Source organism: Onychomys torridus, chromosome 5 (assembly GCF_903995425.1).
Source record: "Onychomys torridus chromosome 5, mOncTor1.1, whole genome shotgun sequence".
In the NCBI taxonomy this organism is placed as follows: Eukaryota; Metazoa; Chordata; class Mammalia; order Rodentia; family Cricetidae; genus Onychomys; species Onychomys torridus.
In genome coordinates, this window is record NC_050447.1 from 127068449 (window position 1) to 127088424 (window position 19976).

The 19976-nt window shown below is 47.5% G+C and overlaps 1 protein-coding gene across 3 annotated transcripts in view; it reads left to right on the top strand.

Moving 5' to 3' along the window:
* Positions 1 to 17419: 17419 nt before the first annotated feature.
* The window catches only part of Hrh2 (histamine receptor H2), a 48214-nt gene continuing 45657 nt past the window's right edge, over positions 17420 to 19976 (top strand). For all 3 annotated transcript variants that reach the window (XR_004945004.1, XR_004945005.1, XM_036188134.1), the window contains exon 1: positions 17420 to 17493. The gene's annotated coding sequence lies outside the window, so the exon portion shown is untranslated. The remainder of the gene's footprint in view (positions 17494 to 19976) is intronic.

Here is a 19976-nt window from a genome sequence, read left to right on the forward strand (position 1 = left end):
GTTGCCTAAGGGAAAACACAGATCTTTACATTAAGATTCGTAACAGTGGTAAAATACAGATATGAAGTTGTTACATGGAGATGTGGGGGGCAGATCAGTGGCCGGCTGGTGTGTGACCTACTTGATGCAGGCCTGGCGATGGGGCTGAGGTTTACACTCACAACCCAGACCCTACATCCACGCAGAAATGGTTTATTATAATAGAGAGACGAAGAGAAGAGAGAGGGAAAGAGAGGGGGGGTTTGAAGGGTGCACACCTCATGGGAGTGGAGAGAGAGAGAGAGACAGAGAGAGAGACAGAGAGAGACAGAGAGAGAGAAGAGAGAGAGAGAGAGGGGTGGAGTTTTTCCTTAAGAAGAGGCTTCTACTTCAGGATGCAATCAGCCCCAAGGGGTGGGATCAGAATATTAACAGAAGTAGCAATGAAAATAATTTATGGTTGGGGGTCACCACAACATGAGGAACTGCATTAAAGGGTCATAGCATTGGGAAGGTTGAGAACCGCTGCTCTGGAGTGTTCTCAGCCGCCTTCCCCACCACCACTCCCGTTCCCTCTTCACTCCACTGCCTTCCTATAACCATTTACAGGCTTGCTGTTCTGGGGGTTGAGCTCATTGGCCCCAGGGTAACAGTGTTCAAAGTCGTTGCTCATTACTGTTCTGATCTGCAGCACCTAGGACACAGCAAGCATTACATATGCAACAGAAGTATAACAGGAGGGATTTAATGTCTAAACTCTCAAGTCAGTGAGGTTATATGAATTGTGTCACCTTAAAGACAGTGAAGTCAACGCTAGTACTCAAGTCATTTAGGAAGAAGCTTGCCTTAGTCCATTTCATGTTTCTGTAAGCAAAATACCTGAGCCTGAGTAATCTGTAAAGAGAAGCTGATTTGAACGTTGTACTGGCATCCCTAGCCAAGGCTCCTCTCACTTCATCATAACAATGGCAAATAAGGAGAAGAAATAGCCCCATGCAAAAGAGGTCAAGCACATGCTAACTGGCACTCAGGAGAGCTCACTCTGCACTGATCACTTCTGACCTACCCACTCTCCATGTAGGCCTCACCACCTCTCAGCATATGACCTTTGAAGAGATGCATTCAAACTGTGTCTAAACCATAGCAGAGTCTTGGCAGACGGTGAAGATGAGATCATCTGGGAGAGGCCTGATCATGGAAAGTCCTGATAAGCAGGAAATAGTGGGCTCACAAAAACATGACTGGAGGGAAGACGTTAGATACAGGAAAAGAACACTAGCCATGGGCCAAGGCACACCCATAGCATCTGAGGGCTGGGGAGGGGCACAGAACAGAGGGTCTGATTCCCAGGTACCTTGATCTCAGACTTCCAGCCTCCAGAACTGTGGATTTCTTTCGTGCTAACGATGACTTGTGTGCTATTTTGTTATACGGGAAAATGATACATATAGAATACACAGAAATTCCAAGTTATAAGTTCAGCCATTTAAAGGGCACTCGCCCATTAACGTACTCTCCTAAGCTAATATATACAAAGGCATGCCATGTGGTGGGCCCTATCTGAGGCTACAGTCAGACAAGCTCCTGCCTTGGGCTTCCTGTCCCTGGAATGTATGTGGACTTCCTTTCTGACATGCAAAAAGAGTCCTCTGACATTCCCCAATTCACTCCCCTTCCCTCAAGAAATGTGCCCTTGGTTTCAGCACTCACCTTCAAAGAACCAACCAACACTCTGGCTCCTCCTCTCTCTAGCCAAAGTTAAAATCCTGGAAGCTGAAATCACCTCTAACCACAGCTGGACTCCCACTCAATTCCTACAATATGAATGAGTTCTCTGCCAGGAGCCACAGAGTGTGATCAGAAACATCTCCAGTGGCTTCTAATGTCCACCCCTACCCCACCGCACCCCCTACCCTGGGAGGGAGCCCTGGCCTGGAGGTTTACATCTCCAGCTGATACAGAAACAGTAGTTTGCAGTGTATCAAGAAGAGTTCAAATTACACCTCTGAGCCACTTAAGGGTAGGGATGTACCCTGCAACACACATCATGATGCTGTTTTGTGTTATACTCCCAAAGCCTCAGTGGTCAGTTACTCCACAGCCTCTAGATGTCATCAATAAAAATAAGCATGGGGCAAGCAAAACACAGCAGAATGCTTGACAGCAAATTATTCAGTAGAGGTGTGTTCTCCGTGATAATAAATTATAGCCCAGTAAATGTTCAGATCACGAACACAGTTGGACTAGTAGGATTTTTAGTCAACTGAATACAAAGCCAGAGTCATATAGGAAGAAAGAACTTCAATTGAGAAAAATGTCTCCGTCAGATTTGCCTGTATGCAAGTCTGTGGTGCATTTTCTTAATTAACGATTGATGTGAGAGGGCCCAGCTCACTATGGGCAGTGTCTCCCCTAGGCAGGTGGCCAGAGTGCTATATGGAAGCAAGCTGAGCAAGCCAAGGGGAGCAAGGCAGTAAACAATACCCTCCCATGGCCTCTGCTTCAATTCCTGCCTTCAGGTTCCTGCCTGAGTTCCTGTCCTGACTTCCCTTGTGATATAGAAGAGTAAGATAAAATAAACTCTTTCCTTCCCAACTTGTTTTTGGACATAGTCTTTATCAGAGCAATATACAAGCCAATTAAGACAACAGTGGTAAGTCAGGCATGGTAGCCCATGCTTTAATCCCAGTACTCAAGAGGCAGAGGCAGGCAGATCTCTGAGTTCAAGGCCAGCCTAGTCTACAGAGAAAGTTCCAAGATAGCCAGGGCTACACAGAGAAACCCTGTATGGTATTGTGTTCCCCACAATATTGTACACCCTAATAAACTTATCTGGAGTCAGAGAACAGACAGCCACTAGAACAGAGCCAGAAATGGTGGCTAGAAAATGGGTCAGAGCAAGCCATAGCAGAAGTTGGGCTGTGGTGGTGCACGCCTTTAATCCCAGCACTTGGAAGGCAGAGCTAGCCAGATCTCTGAGTTCAAGGCCACATTAGAAACAGCTAGGCATGGAGACACAGCCTTTAATCCCAGAAATCCAGCCTTTAATCCCAGGGAGCGATAGCAGAAAGCAGAAAGGTATATAAGGCCTGAGGACCAGGAACTAGAAGCATTTTAGCTAGTTAAGCATTTGACTGGTTAAGCATTCAGGCTTTGGAGCAGCACAGTTCAGCTGGGACCCATTCTGGATGAGGACTGAGAAGCTTGCAGTCTGAGGAAACAAGATCAGCTAAGGAACGGGTAAGGTGAGGAAGCTGTGGCTTGTTCTGTGTCTCTGATCTTCCAGCATTTACCCCAATAACTGGCCTCAGGTTTGTTTTTATTAATAAGACCTTTTAAGATTCCTACTACAACCCTGTATCAGGAAAGAAAAAAAAAAAAAAGACAACAGTGGTGAATTCTCATGATCAATGTCATGTCCTGCCTATGACCTTAAACTTATGCTTCTGTACCCTTGGCAACACGAAGGACTGTTGGCATCAGCAGCACACAAACATGGAGTACAGGACGCTCTAAGACCTTATGAAGGCTGCAGTGCCACTGGGCATAAGAGTTTTCCAGCTCTATTTTCTTCTAGCGCCATTGTGCCACATGGAATTGAAGCTGAAATGTCGAATCGAGATTTACCCTCAGTTTATGTAACATGTGTCCTTGTTCACAAGTAGGAACTATGAGATAACCATTTGAGGTCACACAGGGCAAAGTGACGGAGCTGAGGTTGACACTCATGGAGTCCATTGCCCATCTTCCTCCCTCTAAGTCACAAGATCTAGGCAGGGACCCTGGTGTCACCAGTTTAAGTAGACTGGTTTCAGTGTCATAGTGGCCCCTTGTCCATTAGATGACACAAGAGACCTGGCAGTTCCTTTGATGTGCTCTGGCTTGACCCTGTGCTTAGGTGCAATCCTGTCCTGCTAGGGGTCGTACTGACACCTTAAAACATGCCAACCTCAGCACATTTCACAGTGCAGAACTCTAGGTGAAGAGGAACAACCAGAAACACAGGAGCAGATGGTGTTCAGTACCTCTGGTCTGAAACTCTGTGAGAGGCAGTCTGGGACCAGGTCCCAACAGCGAGGCACCCAAGACAATCAAGTATCTGACCTCTCTGGTGCCATAGGGATGCTACTGATGACATCATCTACCTCAGAGAGTTAATGCAGGGTCCACACAACAGACCTGGGTTCATGGTCAGAGCAATGTGCGCCTATGCTCTTCTGGATGCTGGGGTGTGGCTTCCCTGTGGTGACCAATGACCTCCAGGCTCTCTCTCCACCCTGAGGCCCTCTATCATGAAAGTCTCCTTGATCTCCTCACTTCCCACTGTGCTCTGCCTTGGGGAGCTCTGTCAAGATGGGGAAGAGGGAGGATGGGCTGATTCCACCTTGCCTTTTACACTGTAGTTACTGGAAAATGGCTGCCTGTCAGACCCAGAGGACCAATGCTCAGCCGTGGCTAAGGCTACAGCACTGGCTTTCATAGCACCCCCAATCGTTCTTTTGTGAAGAGCCCCACACACACACTCTTCAAGCTGATTGAAGTGTGTCAGCTCTTTACTGCAGGACACTTTCTAATGTACACCATGCCACTGGGGGCTGGGTGCGGTGAGACAAGACCTTCATGAGCAGCAGAGGTAGTGAACAGTAAGAGCGTAAAACTAGTAACTGGCTCGGTTTCAGAAAAGTCACCCAGCCCTTCTGGCCTGAGGAAGCCCCCTGTCATCAGGGAAAAACTAATGCTTCCAGAGAAGCCATCAGGGAGCAGGGGCAGGGCCGAAAGCCAAGACCTGGCCTCTTTCCACACTCCTTACTGCTGTTCTCGGCTGCCCGTGGAAGGTTCCCTGCAACCAGACCAGGCATAACACTGAGGGAACAGTTTCCACTCTCACTGCCCCAAGAATGGTAGGCAGGGACATCGTTGCTCAGCAGGCTATGGCCCCTGGGAGACCTGGGAATCTGGGACCCTGCAAGGGATCTGGTTGACTGAAGCATAGGCAGCGGCTGCTAAGTGGCCAGGCCAGCCGCCCTGTCTTGAGATCAAAGGCTTTCTGGATTTAGGAATGTGGAGGGCCTCAGAATCTCCCTGCTTGTAGAAGAGAGGAGAATAGGGTAGAGTCAGGGGTTTGGGAGGGGTGGGGATTTCCCTTCCAAATGTTCCTCACTTTGGGGGACTTCTTCCCTTCCACATCAATACCTTTCTCTGCTTTCCTTCTAAAAACACTTCTTTCCCTTACCCATAATTCATCCCTTCCAAGATGCCCTGCTCTCTCACCCTGCCTCCATCCGATCCTAGGCAGGACAGAATTTATTATTCTTCCCCACATCTCCACCCTCAGTATCAACATCACCTTTAAATAACGGTTGTTAGCCTGGGGACACAGCAAAACGTGTACAGCAGACCCTGCCGTCTCCTAACCACCAAAGAACGGCGGTGGAGGGTGGAGAGTCAGGGGTATTTTTGTAGTAGTGATGATAAAAGACCTAGCATGGTAGTGCACTGCTTACAGTTATAAAGTATTTATGTCTGTAATATCAGGAATAACCCTAATGGAAGGCATTGCTGTCTAATTCTACCATACCAGCAGTCCCAGAAAAGCATTACCTCTAACGTCACAGTTAGGAAGGCTGTGCAGCACACAGACACCAGAGACTGAGACTCAGAGAGGATTTCTCAAGGTCACACCCAGATTAAGTGGATTCATGCCAGGGTCTGCTGGGTTCCAGAGCCAAGTGCTCCTAACTGTTGATACCAGAGAGAACCCGGCTGAGATCCTAAGAGTCTTGTCTTTGTGATGGAGATGAAGTTTGTTCCTAAAGAGCAAGAGAAACAGCAGACACGGACTTAATGCAGCTTCCTCACAAAAGATATACAGAGCAAATGATCGTATTCTTGGTGGCCAATTCTCCTGAAATTGACCCATTAATTTGTTGCAATGACAATAAAGAACATTAGCACTTGCAAGAAGAGCTTGACAAAGCAATTAAAATTAAGTTGGGTGGGAAAAAAAACGTACAAAAGTAACCAGGAAAATGTCCAAGAAAGAAACATAGAGAGGGAGCTCATATTCCCCATTCACTCTTCCAGCGGCTGTTCTAGCTCCCTTCTTCCACAGTGTGCTACAGACCGGGGAGCGGGGGGGGGGGGGGCCTTAAATGGTGTGTTTCCAGGGCAAAGAAGGTGGGGAAACGCTTCTCGGGAGACAGCAGCCCAAAGCACTGAAGTGGTTTGCACGGGTAACACCTTGTACTCCCCAGCACTCCAGACTCCAAACCCTGACAGCTCCCCTCTACAAATTAGACGTGAACCCATAAACATGATGTGGCCAGAAAATGGAGGGGAAGGAGCCAAGTGTGTCCAACTTCATGTCACCACTGGCGACTACAAAGTGGTGGAGGACAACACAGAGGCATGTGAGCGCCTCAGGTCAAGGAGAAAGCAGATGTCTTAGAGCTGGTTAATTTGGTATTTCAATGTCAAAATAAGGTAATAGGGGGAAATAAAAAGTTAAAGGTTTTTTAATATTTTATTTATTTTATGTGCATATTTGTCTGCATGAATGTATGTGCTCCATGTGTGCAGTGTTTACAGAGGCCAGAAGAGGGCATCAGATCTTCTGGAACTGGTAACTGAACCTGGGTCTTCCTCAAGAGTGGTGAATGCTACCAGCCACTGAGCCATCTCCAGTAAAAAAAAAAAAAAGTTTTATAATTTGGATTGAGAACAACTTTCCTCAGCATTTTCAGAGGCTCAGTCATGATAAACAAAAAGTCCTTTCATAATGAAGATTCTAAGTAGTATGCAAACATGCTACACTATGAAAACACTGCAGCAGTTCAGCACATGCTCATTATGTGGATGCCACCATCGTGGACACCATTGCTACCATCAGCAGTGGCACTGTCCTCCTTATCATCACCGGCTTCCTTCATCGCATCATCATCACAACACGTAGGGAAAAGGTTTCTTAAAAACTTAGAAGATACATATCAAAAGTTTAATTGTCAGTTATCTGAAAGAAGGGATGAGGGAAGAGATTGCATCATGACATTGGACTTCATACACATCTGTTTTTGTGATGGATGCATTCTATATGAGAGTCCACACAGAAGTTCCGAGGATCCTTACTCTGAGTAAGGACAGTCAATAAGGAAAGGAAACAGAGCAGAAGAGCTGATAGAAAGAAGTGAGGTTTCCTGGGTCCCCAGAGTGTGGACAATTGATTGGGGTGACTTCCAGATACTGAGATAACACAAGGAAAAGCAACCACTGGTTCAGGGAGTTGCTCCGTCTTCTCTGGAAAAGCAATGGTTTTCATTTTAATACTTAGGCTGGTTCAAATGGATTCTTATGCTTGCATCCTAACACAGATAAGCAGCTGATAATGCAAAACAATGTATTCAACTTTACTGAAACACAATTGCAGACTAAAACACAGAGACACCAGCTATCACCTATCATACTGAAAAAAATATTGGTCAGACGATTAAAGGCTCAGTATTAGTGTGTAGGGGGGAGTCCATATTCACAGTGCTGTTGAGCTCATACATCTGTTATACCTTTGATATAATGCTTGGTAGTGAATCAGTTTGCCTTAGAATGAGAAATTCAACTTTCAGGTATTTTCCCAAGAAAATCTTGAGTCCATTCCGGAAGGTACAATTGCCAGGATGATGACATTTACACTGATGTGAAAACTATCAACAGCCTGGGTGTTCATCTGCAAAAGAATAAACAAGTGGGACACTGAGACAGACACTATGGCAGACGGTGGTCCCTTTGTGCAGAATATTATTTTAAGATGTGTTACATTTGTTTATGCTGTGGAACATTTGTTTAATGATGTAAAGATGCGTTGCATTCTTTTATGTTGCATTTGTTTAACTCTGTGAAGCTCTGTTACTTTGCCTGTCTAAAACACCTGATGGTCTAACCAAGAGCTGAACGGCCAATACTGAGGCAGGAAAGGACAGGTGGGGCTGGCTGGCAGAGAGAATAAATGGAAGGAGAAATCTGGGAGGAGAGATCAAGGATAGGGAAAAAAAGGGGTCAGACACTCAGCCAGACACAGAATAAGAAGGAAAGAAAAGAAATAGAGAAAGGTAAAAGCCCAGAAGCAAAAGGTAGATGGGATAATTTAAGAAAGGCTGGCTAGCAACAAACCAAGTTAAGGCCAGGCATTCATAAGAAAGAATAAGCCTCCATGTGTGATTTATTTGGGAGCTGGGTGGTTGGCCCCCAAAAGACCAAAGACCAAAGAGTAAAAGAATAAAGAGGGTTGTTTTTTGTTTGTTTGTTTGTTTGTTTGTTTGTTTAAAAAAGCAACAACACCCCATGGTCACTAGTTCCTAGTGTTTAGACTTCCTGTCAAACCATTACTTTGAGTATGGGCAGGACCCATAACTTGCTTCTAACCAATAAAATGTCTCAACATAAGTGGATGTCATTTGTGTGATTTGACAACAATCAACTGTAACTTCTGTCTTGCTAACAGATTCTCTGCTTTGCTGGCTTTGGTGAAGCAAGCTGCCATATTGGGAAAGGCTACATGGAAAAGATCTGAGGCCAGTTCCTCTGCCCGTCTCAGCCCAGTAATCCAAACGTACCTGAATTTTATCAATAGCTGTGTAAGTAAGCCAGGAAGAAGATCTAGCCCTGTGAAGCTCTCAGAAGAGGATCCAAACCTACCAGACACTTTCATTACAGCTAAATAAGAGAGCCAGAAATGGAGACCCCCAACTAAGTCACAAGCAGGTTCCTGACCCACAGAAATTGTGAGATAATAAAAGGCCACTAACTGTGGCAATTTGTTTCACAGCAATAGTTAACTAATACAAAAACCATTCTACTACCTTAAAAAGCAAAGTTATATCTATTTGTATAAAATACTACAAAATGTCATTCTTACCTTAAAGCAGAATGTAGAATATATAATATGACTCCATTTTTATAAATAAATGACTAAAATGTTTAATGTATAAGATGAAATTCTGGAATTTGTTCAACCATTCAAAATACCTCTGAAGAGTTCAAAAGATTCACTTTGTAGTACCTATGTTTTAATTATTTACAAGCTTATTGCCTTTAAAAAAGTAAGTGCTTCTACTTAAAAAGTAATACTATAGCTTTAAAAAATGAAATGTCAAAAGGTTTGGGGCAGGAAAGATGTCTCAGTGGTTAAAAAGGCTTGCTGGGCAGCCATGTGGACTAGTTCAGATCTCAGCACACATGAAAGAAGCCAGACAGCCATGCACATCTAGGAGCCCAGCTCTGAGGAAAGCAGAGATAAGTGGATTGATGGGCTCTCTGACTTCCAGTCTGAGAAGATGGGAGCCCCAGGTTCAGGAAGAGACCATGCCTCAAAGGATTATGAGTGATAGAAGAGAACACTTGACCCCTCTTCAGTCCCCCGAGCACAGGTACAATGTGTGCATCGTGTGTATGCACTCACATTGACATATGTGCACACTCACACAGAAACACAATGGGTAAGTGAATAACTTTTTTTTTTTTAATCTAAGAATTCAGGATCAGAAAATAAAGGCATTTGTCACTAAGCCTATGACCGAGTCCAGTACCTGGGACCCACATGGTAGAAGAGAACGGATTCCTGAAAGTTGTCCTCTGACCTCCACCTATGTGTACACACACACACACACACACACAGAGAGAGAGAGAGAGAGAGAGAGAGAGAGAGAGAGAGAGAGAGAGAACTTTTTAATCAAATAACTCAATAAAATAAAATATTCTAACCTTTGTGTCCAAAGGAAAGGAACATTTCCATCCCTGGCTTTCTTCTCTCTAATCTCCTTACAGAGGCTGGCAAGGTGACTTGTCCTCTGTGAGCCTTCCTTCAAGCTAGACATAGCCTTGTGTTAGGCCTGGGCCCTGACGAACAAGTGGAAGTACACTGAGAGAGACTGACTCGCTGCCTCCTGCTTGCTTCTTGACCACTCAGAACAGACATTGTGTGGGCAAGTTTTGATCTGGCCTGCAACTCTGACCTTGACATTCAAGCAAGGCACTATTTAAGCCTGGTAGGAGATCAGGCAGAAGATGGAACTGGAGAGAATCTTAACAGGAAAACGGAGTCACCATACTTTAGAATAGGCGTTGACTTGAGGGTGGAGCCACACTTTCTACATAGTCATGTATTCTGGATTTGGGATATGTTCACTTGTAAGTAATAGAAGCAGACTCACAATGCCTTAACCAGGAGTCATTTCATTAGCCCACATACAAAATGTTGCAAAGTAGCTACTTCCAAGTGGTGCTGACTTTTCTTGGGAAGGTACCAAAAAATCCCAGATTGGGAAGCAGACCAATTAAAGAAATAAGAAGAGTCAACCTTCAGGTCCAGTTTGGTGAACCAGTGAGTTTACTAAGTTACTTATGGGAACATGGCTGGTTAAGAAGCAGCTATCCCACCAGGAGGTTCCCGGCTTAGCTTACCTTGGTGTTGAACCACTGAAGAGTCCCCGCTGAGGTCAGCTCTCCACCCCTCTATGCACTAGGCTTGCTCAGCTGAGGCTGAGGGGCATCAGGACAGCTGTGTCCTGGGCAGGCTGTCCCCACTTCTGCTATGAAGGAAAGTTACCAACACCATTACCATCACGTAGACCCACCCGACATCCTGCTTGCTGTATTTGTTGCTATGACCACTGACTAAGGAATCCTGAAGAGAATCACACAATCGCATGACGGCAGATGATTGTGTCGCACAAGAGAAAAGACTCCAGTAGAACACCAGGGCTTGTTTTTGAGCCCTACGACATCTGGGTTCTGTGTCCATTTCTCCTCAGTTCTTAGGGTCTTTCCCTCTGAGTCGAACATGGCTACCTCAATGGTGGTTTCAAAGGAGATGATGGGACAGGCAGCCAAGGTGGAGGAAGAAGGTATCCCTTCTGTCTGACTTACCTATGCTGAGAAGGAGTGCCCCACCCTTTATCTCATTAACCAGAATGGGTCACATGACAACTGATAGCTGCAGTGCAGGCTGGGGAAGCTATTACCAGATTTTTCAGGAATTAAGATGAATGGAAGATAAAGTAAGAAGGGTTGGAAGTTGGTGTGGTAGACGCCATTGCTTTCAGCATCTACCTGGACCAGACACAAGCTCTAAGTGTCCTTTGGCTGGGCCTTGGACCCATCTCCTGACCTCATACCAGAGTCTTTGCCTCACTGGACTTAATTAATAACCCAGTCAGGCTCCCAGAGGCTCAGCCCAGGATAATTCCCAAACCTGCTTTGCCGTATTCTGAGCTCATGAGTCTGCAGGCCTGGGCAGACAGTGGGAGCTGCCCCTCCTCTGCCCTACACTAAACATTCTCACCCTTGCTCAGCTTAGGAGATGGTGAATAGCTCCCTTCTGTTGTGAGTCTGTTCTCCAGAGAAATGGAGCCAAGAGGGGATGTAGGTGTGTGGGTGTGTCTCTGTAAGTGTGTCTCTGCGTGTGTGTCTGTGTGTGTGTCTATGTCTATGTGTCTGTGTCTATGACTATGTATCTATGTGTGTCTATGTGTGTATAGTAGGTAGAGACAGAGATTTCTCATCATTATCATTTAACTTTTATTTGTGTGTATGTATGTGCATGTGTGTGTGTGTCTATGTGTGTCTGTATGTGTATGTATGTCTGTGTTGTATGTCTCTGTGTGTGTATCTGTATTTGTATGTGTATATGTGTGTATAGTAGGTAGAGACATATTTCTGATATCATCATCATTATTATCATTTAACATTTATTTACGTGTTTGTGTTTGTCTGTGTAGGTGTATATCATGTATACAAGGGTACCCACAGTGACCAGAAGAAGGCATCAGATAGATCCCTGGGACTGGACTGGAATTACAGATAGTTGTGAGCAACCTGATGAGGGTGCTGGGAATCAAACTCAAGTCCTCTGGAAAAAATCAGCAAGTGCTCCTAACCACTGAGCCATCTCTTCAGCCCCCAGAGGTTGATTTGAAGAAATCAGTGCACAGAAGTCTGGAGGCTGACAACTCTGACACCCAAGGCCCTGGGCTGAGGCCCCAGGTAGGCTTATGCTGCAGTTTGACTCCATCTTTGGTTAGTAGAATTCCTTCTTGCTTAGAGATCAGCACTTCTCACCTCACTCAGGTTTTCAACCAATTAGCTAGATACACCCACAATGTGGAAGGCAACCTGCTTTCCTCAAATGATTTAATTCAGATCTCACCCCCAAAACCCTCACAGAAACATCCAAAGGAATGTTCACACAAATACCTTGGTCTGTGGCCAATCCGCACATTCTGCCAATTCCGTATTCTGAACCTGGGCTGGTCACGCCCTCCCCATGGCAGGACCCCCTTGCTTCTCGTGGCTACGACATATTGCAGGAACCTCCCTGGCAGCTGTCGGCAGTCAGCAATGCCACTTCCTTCCCTTGGTCCTGGGGCTTCAAAGCCACTTTCCTCAGATTGTTTTGTCCTCGGGTTTGAATAGTTAAGAGACTAGAATTAAAGTCATGTAGCATTGAAGCCCAAGGAGAGATGCCATGAAAGTGAAAATTCTGGAGGACCAGGAACCAGAGGAACGTGTCTTCTGAAGGAAGGAAAGATGGCAGCTGGGAGATGCAGAAATGAGGTTCAGAAGTTGCCTAAAGATCATGACTCTGTGGTTCCCATGGTACCAGGCCCAGGCAATTTCTTCTCATCCCCTCACTTCTCACGCTCAGCCTGCGTTCTTGAACCAGTTCAGAGCATTTTGTTCCTCATGATCAGAAGATGCCTTAGTCTCTTCCTTCCCCCACTCACCATCTCTCAGAGGTGTCTTCTCTTCGGCCACCAGAACAAAGTGCAAGCTCTCGGCATAATTTTCAAGCTCTTTTTTGGTCTTAGACCAATGCACCTTCTCAGCCCCCCCTCAGCAATGCCACTGTCCCTGCATTCTACATCCATGTTCTAGCCAAACTCCTCCCTCCCTCCCTCCCTCCCTCCCTCCCTCCCTCTCTCTCTCTCCCTCCCTCTTCCCCTTCTCTCTCTCCCTTCCTCCCTCTCTCCTTCCCTCTTCCCTCTCCCTGAATGTGTATATGTATGTAGCATGTTCTCTCTCTCTCTCTCTCTCTCTCTCTCTCTCTCTCCAACACACACACACACACACACACACACACACACACACACACACACACGTGCTTGCATGCTAGGGTTTGAACTCAGGGTACTCTGCTCCACCACAGGGCTGTTAGAGACCAGAGACTTGGTTGCCAGTTCTCCCTGTGCCTGGCTTTGGGCAAGACCTCAAGGCAGACTAGGCAGGGCCATGGGCCAGAGATAGAGATTGCCATTACCAACAGCAAGTAGGATGAGACTCAGATCCCAGAATCCCTTCAGAGGGCCACTCCCAACTAGTCTAAGGACCTCTCACTAGGTCTCAGCTCTTAAAGGTCCCACTACCTCCCACATCCCACAATGGGGACCAAGTCTTAGAAGGAAAACAACACTGAAGCCTTAGCACTTGGAGCTATTTCTTGGAATAGCCCTCCCCCACCTAATCCATGAGCTGACCTGCTCTGAAAAGTCACCTCCTGGCTTCCTCTCCACTCCAGACTGGGTCGCTATCTACCCTGACTTTTCACAGAGCAGTCTGATTCACCAAGAGAGACAGTGGGCTAGGACAGCCTCTGACCTAACAGTAGGGATGTGTCTGGATGCATCTCTAGTTAAAGAAATGAGAAGTGAGGAGATCTTTGTAGCTTCCATTTTCTCATCTGCCTCCTGGAGGGAATAGTAATACTTACCTTACAGGGCTCCAACGAGAATCAATCAAGATGATGTGTGCAAAGACCCCAGCAGTGTATGCAAACCCTTTACACATGGCGCTCCCTCCTGTCTTGTGAGCCAGAACTGAGCACTGTAAAAATGTAGGGATGCTGGGAAACGGCCAGGTCTGGACTCCACAGCAGCTTGCAGGGTTAGGAATTGGCTCTACTCCTCCAGGACACCCAGAGCTAAGATCCTCATCACATCTCAAGACTCTCGGGGCATAATGACCAGCAAATCCTGCCCGCTCCCAACCACACTCTTAGTCCTGCACAAACCCCAAGCCACCACAGGAAACAACCAGTGGCAAAACCCAGCTGGTTCTCAGTGGAATTTTCCAGAGGCTACTCCATTAAGTGTTATCAACCATACTGTGTTATTCAATATTTTAATTGTTGTGTTTGTTTGTTTGTTTTTCTCCCCCTCCCTCAATTTCTAGCAGTCAGACTCAGCAGAGATTATGTATTCCAAAGAAAAAACCTCTTTTTTCTTTTCTATTTTTGTCAACAGTGGTTGGGTTTCCTTAGAATGAAAGGCTCCTTCCGGTGCCCTTTGCCGGAAGAAAATGGTGTTTATGTACTCAGATCAAGGGGGACTTGGGGACGGCAGCCCCCACAGCCCCTGTAAAGTGGGACCGTGGTTCTGGTTAGCGAGGAGGCCTATACTGACAGGCTTAGCCATTTCCAAAGGATGGAGCTGAGGAGCTTCAGAACTGGAAGAAGATGCAGTGGGTGGCTAGTTGAAGATTGCAACCAGCTTCCCAGGGCAGGCAGTTTCACCATCCTACCACCCTCCAGTGACCATGCTCCCTTGCAGGATAACTCTCTTCACCCAACTTATTAACCCCATTTCTGACCAGCACCCCTGTCCTGCACACAGTCAGCCATGCCAGCCCTCTTCCATCCCCTCAACAAGGCCACGCTTCCTACCTCAAGGTACGTGCTGCTCTTCCCATGCAGATGCTGTTCTACCCTCTCTCACTGTGCTCAGCTAAGTTCCAATGCAAAACATGCCAGGCATGGTAAACACGGTTGTTCCAGATATTCTCAGTCCTGTTTCCTGTTTAAATTCCCTTTAGTGGAACTACCTGGTATGTCCGTCTCTGTGTGGTGTAGTAGACCCTTGTCTATCTCGTGCGATGCTGTATCCTGGCACAGAGTTAGTGCCTAACAGGTATCAGTAGACATGTGTTGAATAAATAAATTAATTTAATACTCTATTTACTTATTTATTTATTCATTTATTTATTTATTTTTGATACAGGGTTTCATGTCATTCAGGCTGGCCTTGAACTCTCTCTGGAGCCAAGGACAACCTTGAACTCCTGCTCCCGGCCTCCCAAGTGCTGGGATCACAGGTCTGTACACCACACCTGATTTTCTCTTCCCTTTCTTCTCCTGATCTGGGCCTCACCAAGCTCTTTGCAGCAGACTATGGTGCTGCTTTCAGAGGCTAGGAAAGGGCCTCAGAGACAGGAACTGATCCCCTCTGGCAGCCGGTCATTCCTTGCTGTGTAACAAAGCACAGTATTGCACACTTGCCTAAAACAAGGAACTGTTCTTTCTGTGGGTTGATGTGGTTCTTATGACACTCTTGCGTGAGCTTGCTCTGTGTTCACCTGACAGTTCTAGGCCAGCTGAGCACCACTCTCCCCTCACTCTGTCTGCCACACATCTGCACACATCTGCACGGTGCTATGGCAGGAGCACCACAGGGGGTGTGGAGAAAGAACTGCAAAGCTCCTTGATCCAGACTCCTAGAGCAAGGTAGATGTTCCACCCCCACCTCCCATTGCGCAGGAGCCTAGCCCAAACTGTCATGGTCATTTTGAGACACCCATTCTTCCTAGCCACCAGGTGCTGGAGCCAGCCTGACTGTGCCTGTGCCTCTGTAAGTCCTGAAGGGACCATGACCATCCAATAAGATCAGATGTCCTGGGTCTAAAGAATTGACTCGGCGGTTAAGAGCACTAGCTGTTCTTCCTGAAGACCCACACAGTGGCTCACAACCATCTGTAACTCCAGTTCCAGGCTAATACCCTCTTCTGGTCTCCATGGACACCAGGTACACACATGATATAAAGACATACATCCAGGTAGAACATTCATTCATATAAAAATAAAAACTAACAACTTAAAAAAAAAAAGTCAGATGACCTCAGAAATTATAAGGGCTTTCAACAGGCTGAGCTCTTGTTAATAGTGCTTGTTCCCTGGGCACTCAAATAAGGAAACAGCCTCCTTAGAACACTCCTCTAATGGTATCCTACAGAAGACAGAAAAGAGACAGGGTGGGTTCTAGCCAAAGCCATTTCCACCAACACATTAGTGCTCATACAAGTTACAGGCCATCACAGTCTTGCTGAGAGGGAGTCTAAATGTGTGTGGACAGTGGCCTCACTCATCATCGAGAAGAGAGTCTGAAGATCACTGGGAACAGGAGAAGCCTGGATTTGAAAGTGACTACACCAGGAAGTGTGGGCAGGTTGGAAGCCTAGGAGATACATGATCCAACTTGCACTTTTTTACAGATAAACTGGACAAGCCAACAAGAGAAGCATCCAGAAAACCACTTTGGAGATAGACTGTTTGGCCCAAGAGGACTTGGAAATATACCCCTAGTGAGCAGAAGATCTGCAAAACTTAGCCTGCTTCCCTTCTACTGCCCTGGCCAAGGCTTCCTCCTTTGCTGCCCATGCCTTTCTGAGGTGAGTAGGACCCTTAGGGTCACAGAGAAGGAAGTGGACTTACTAATGGAGACACTTGCCCAGTGCTTACCACAGGACCTCAGTAGAGGGATGCAGGCAGGCAGGGTGGCTGCTAGGCACTGGGGCAGCAGCCCAGCAGAGGAGGGCAGGTGGTCAGCTGAGCTGTCCTGGGTTTTTGGGGATCTGCCGTGTAAGGGAGTGTTCTGCAGAAGTTTGGCCAATGGAAGTAAGAGGTTCAGGTCTGCGGGGATTTCAGTCACATTCCACTGCCTGGCTGTCGGTCCACCTTAGGCAGCAGTGGCTCCACATCTGGGAGATGGGACTTCCTGTCTGGACAGGCTTTGTTTGCCCACCCGCAAGGTTCCACTCCCTCCCTACTCTCTCCACCAGAACCCATTTCAGTTCTCAGACCTCTGCCTTTCCAGGTCCCAGGATCCTCCAAGATTTTCTCCCGAAATTGCTTCTTCTCTCACTTTGCAAGCTTGGAGCGGTCAGGTCCTGGGAACTTAGGTGAAGGATTAGTCTGATTTCTGCCTTGGAGTTCTCAAGCCAGAGTAGGCCATGGCTGGCCATCCCCTTTCACACCATTAAGGTGCACAGAGATGGGCTGGAAGGGCAGGAGGAAGCCATTGTGGGAGGGGGCGGGGGGGGGGACGGAGGGGGGCGGGACTGATAGGTGACCCTGTGAAAAGAAGGACAGAGACAAGGGAGAAAGTGTCCAGAGACGGAAAGGGGGCATTGAGAGAGAGAGAGAGAGAGAGAGAGAGAGAGAGAGAGAGAGAGAGAGAAGGAGGGGGGAGCAAAACAGGGCAGGAGGGAGAGAGGAGGAAAAAGAGGGGAGAGGAGGGGGATGAATGTGGGAGAAAATGCTGAGGGAAGGAGCGGCTTTCAGAATAAGGAGGAGCGAGCTGGGGGCGGGGACGAGGAAGTGGGTGTTAGGCGCACGCCAACAGCTCCATCCTGCCCTAGCCAGTGCAGGCGCGCGGACCTGAGCCACCGGGTGCTGGCAGCGCGCAGCAGCAGCAGCAGCAGGTAAGATTTCCGCCGCCTCCCGGGAGACGTCTCCTCGGGATGGGGACGGCGGGCGGGTGGTGAGATGACCGGGCTGTGGCGTGGCCGCTTTGGTTGCCTGCTCCAGAATTCTCGGGGTGCATTGTGACCCCGTGCCCAGTTCGACTTCAGGCTGCGCTGCAAACAGCACCTGACCTTGAGCTGGCGCCTCTACCTCAGTTTTCTCCCGGTAACCCTCAAGGGTCATACCCACCACAAAGGGGCATTAAGAGCTCGGTTTGCCGTCCTATCCTGCCGAGCAAAGGGTGTCGGGGCAGCCTCACACGCCCCCCACCCTCTAGGGTGGATTTGAAAGTCTACCAGCACCTAAAGGCTTGCCTTGTCCCTCGGTCTGGGCGGTTGCGTGGCTCCCCGCTGATCTATGTGTGGGAGCTTGGAGAGACTTTCGGATCACCGAGCACCAGTGGAGAGTCTGGAGCCGCCAACGAGAAGGAGGCTCTTTAGTTTCCCAAGAACAGGCCGCCTTACCTACATCCTCCTGGGTGCTGCCCTATAAAGGGTACCGAGGAGCCTCCCCTGCTCTAGACTGGGAGGGACTCCTCCATCTAGGACATCTGGGAGCTGTTGTCTGGTAGGGGAAGTGACCTCTGGCCTTGGCCTCCTGAGCAACACTCATTTTGACTACAGGGTGATGCTGCTGGTACTATGCTGGCCCTGACCATAAAATATGACCATGAAATGCAAGGCACGGGGACTGGCATCCAGCATGTACCCCCCGATCAGCTGTGGTTCCTGCTTGTTCCGCGCGTGTAGTGGGAAGAATAGTTCCACACTTACTGGAGGTGACTGATGACTCTAAGTGAGAGTCCCTTACCAAGCATTGCCTTTAGGGGTCAGGAAGCAAGGAAGGTCACTACTCAGAGTCCCACAGAAAGCTGAAACCAGGCTGACTGGCCTGTGCAGCCGGCTCCTTTCCACACTGTACCACCCTGTTCCAGTCAGCCTCCTCCCCTTTAGTGTCAGCCTAGATAGCTCCCCTGGGTTCTGAAGCAGGCCCAGTCCCCCTGTCCTGGACTAAGAACTAATTTGCACTAACTGCGTTAACTCAGATCTGTATTATCCAGCTGAAATGAAATGAAGGATACATCAGAATTGAAGGGACAAGACAGAAGACAAAAATCTGGTGACAGATACAATCTGGCAAACACCCCTTTTCGAGACACTATCTCCAGAAGATCTGGAGCCCCCCCCCCACCCCACACACACACACAGCTGTCATGTCCATGGGGAAAGCAAAGCCAGCTGTGGTCCACCAACGCCTCAAGGAAGTAGAAGCAGGATTAAGCTGCAATTTGAAGGATTTAGCTCATCCCTTGGGGGAGGGGGGAAATCTCTACTAATGGGGTAAGGGTCTTGGCAGGCCAAAAAGGTTCCTTGCCGGAAATGTTTTAAAACAACAGTACATCCACATGAAGTGATGGGGATGAGAACAAGGATTCTATCAATCCTCAAGATAATCATCAAAAATCAGAGTGTCTAAATGTCTGACAATAGGAGCTGACATGTTTTGACTAAAAGCAGAGAGTTTTAAATGGATGAAAACAGCCATTGCAGATACAGGTACGACATGGCCCCAGATTTGTGAGAAAAGCTTAGGGAAGAGGGTGAGGGGAATCAAAAGACAGTTAACAAGGTTTGCTCAGGGTAGCAGGATTGGCGTGCGTTGTTCCTTGGACTTTTCTGACTGTATGCAAGGAGCACCCACTTCAGTAATCAGCACACAGACCTCTGTGGCTCCCCAGTCCTCTGTAGACAGTATCCCTAGAAGCAGAGTTTGCCAGATTGAGTTGTTGCCATCTTTTTGTTTCCTATCTTCTATCTGACCCCCATCCATCCCCAGTTCTCACATACCCTCTATCTCACTGTGAGTTAGATAATACAGGTCTGAGAATGTCACCTCCCTGTTCCAAAATAGGTTCAAAGTCCGTAGACTGGCATGTGTGGCTCTTCTGTGCTTCATACGTATGGGTGTGCACCTCCCCAGGGACCCCTGAAGATGGAGACTATGGGACCTACATACCCTGCCTTTTCTCGCTAGTCTCTGCACAAACCTAGTAGGAATGTTTCTTGTCAGTGACAGAAGGAACTGTCATTACTAATGCCAACAGCACTTGACACTCTATGTGTTCTCCAATACCTAAGTAACCATCCACAGCCCTATGAGAAGTGATGCCCTGGCCCACACAGGTTATAAAATTGCTCCTGAGAGACCACAAGTAAGCTGGATTCCAGAGACCCAACATATGGCACCTTCTCTACAGGGAAAGCACAGACAGAATGGCAACAGTATCCTGGGGGCCTAGGCTGGGGAACTTGGGGAACTGGGGACCTCAGGGTGAGATACTCAAATGATTCTGCAAGAGTCACCAGCAAGGAAGGCAGTGCTTGACTGAGGACAGCTTTGCACTCCAGGGGACCTTTTCAGCAACTGCATGTTTTTGAAT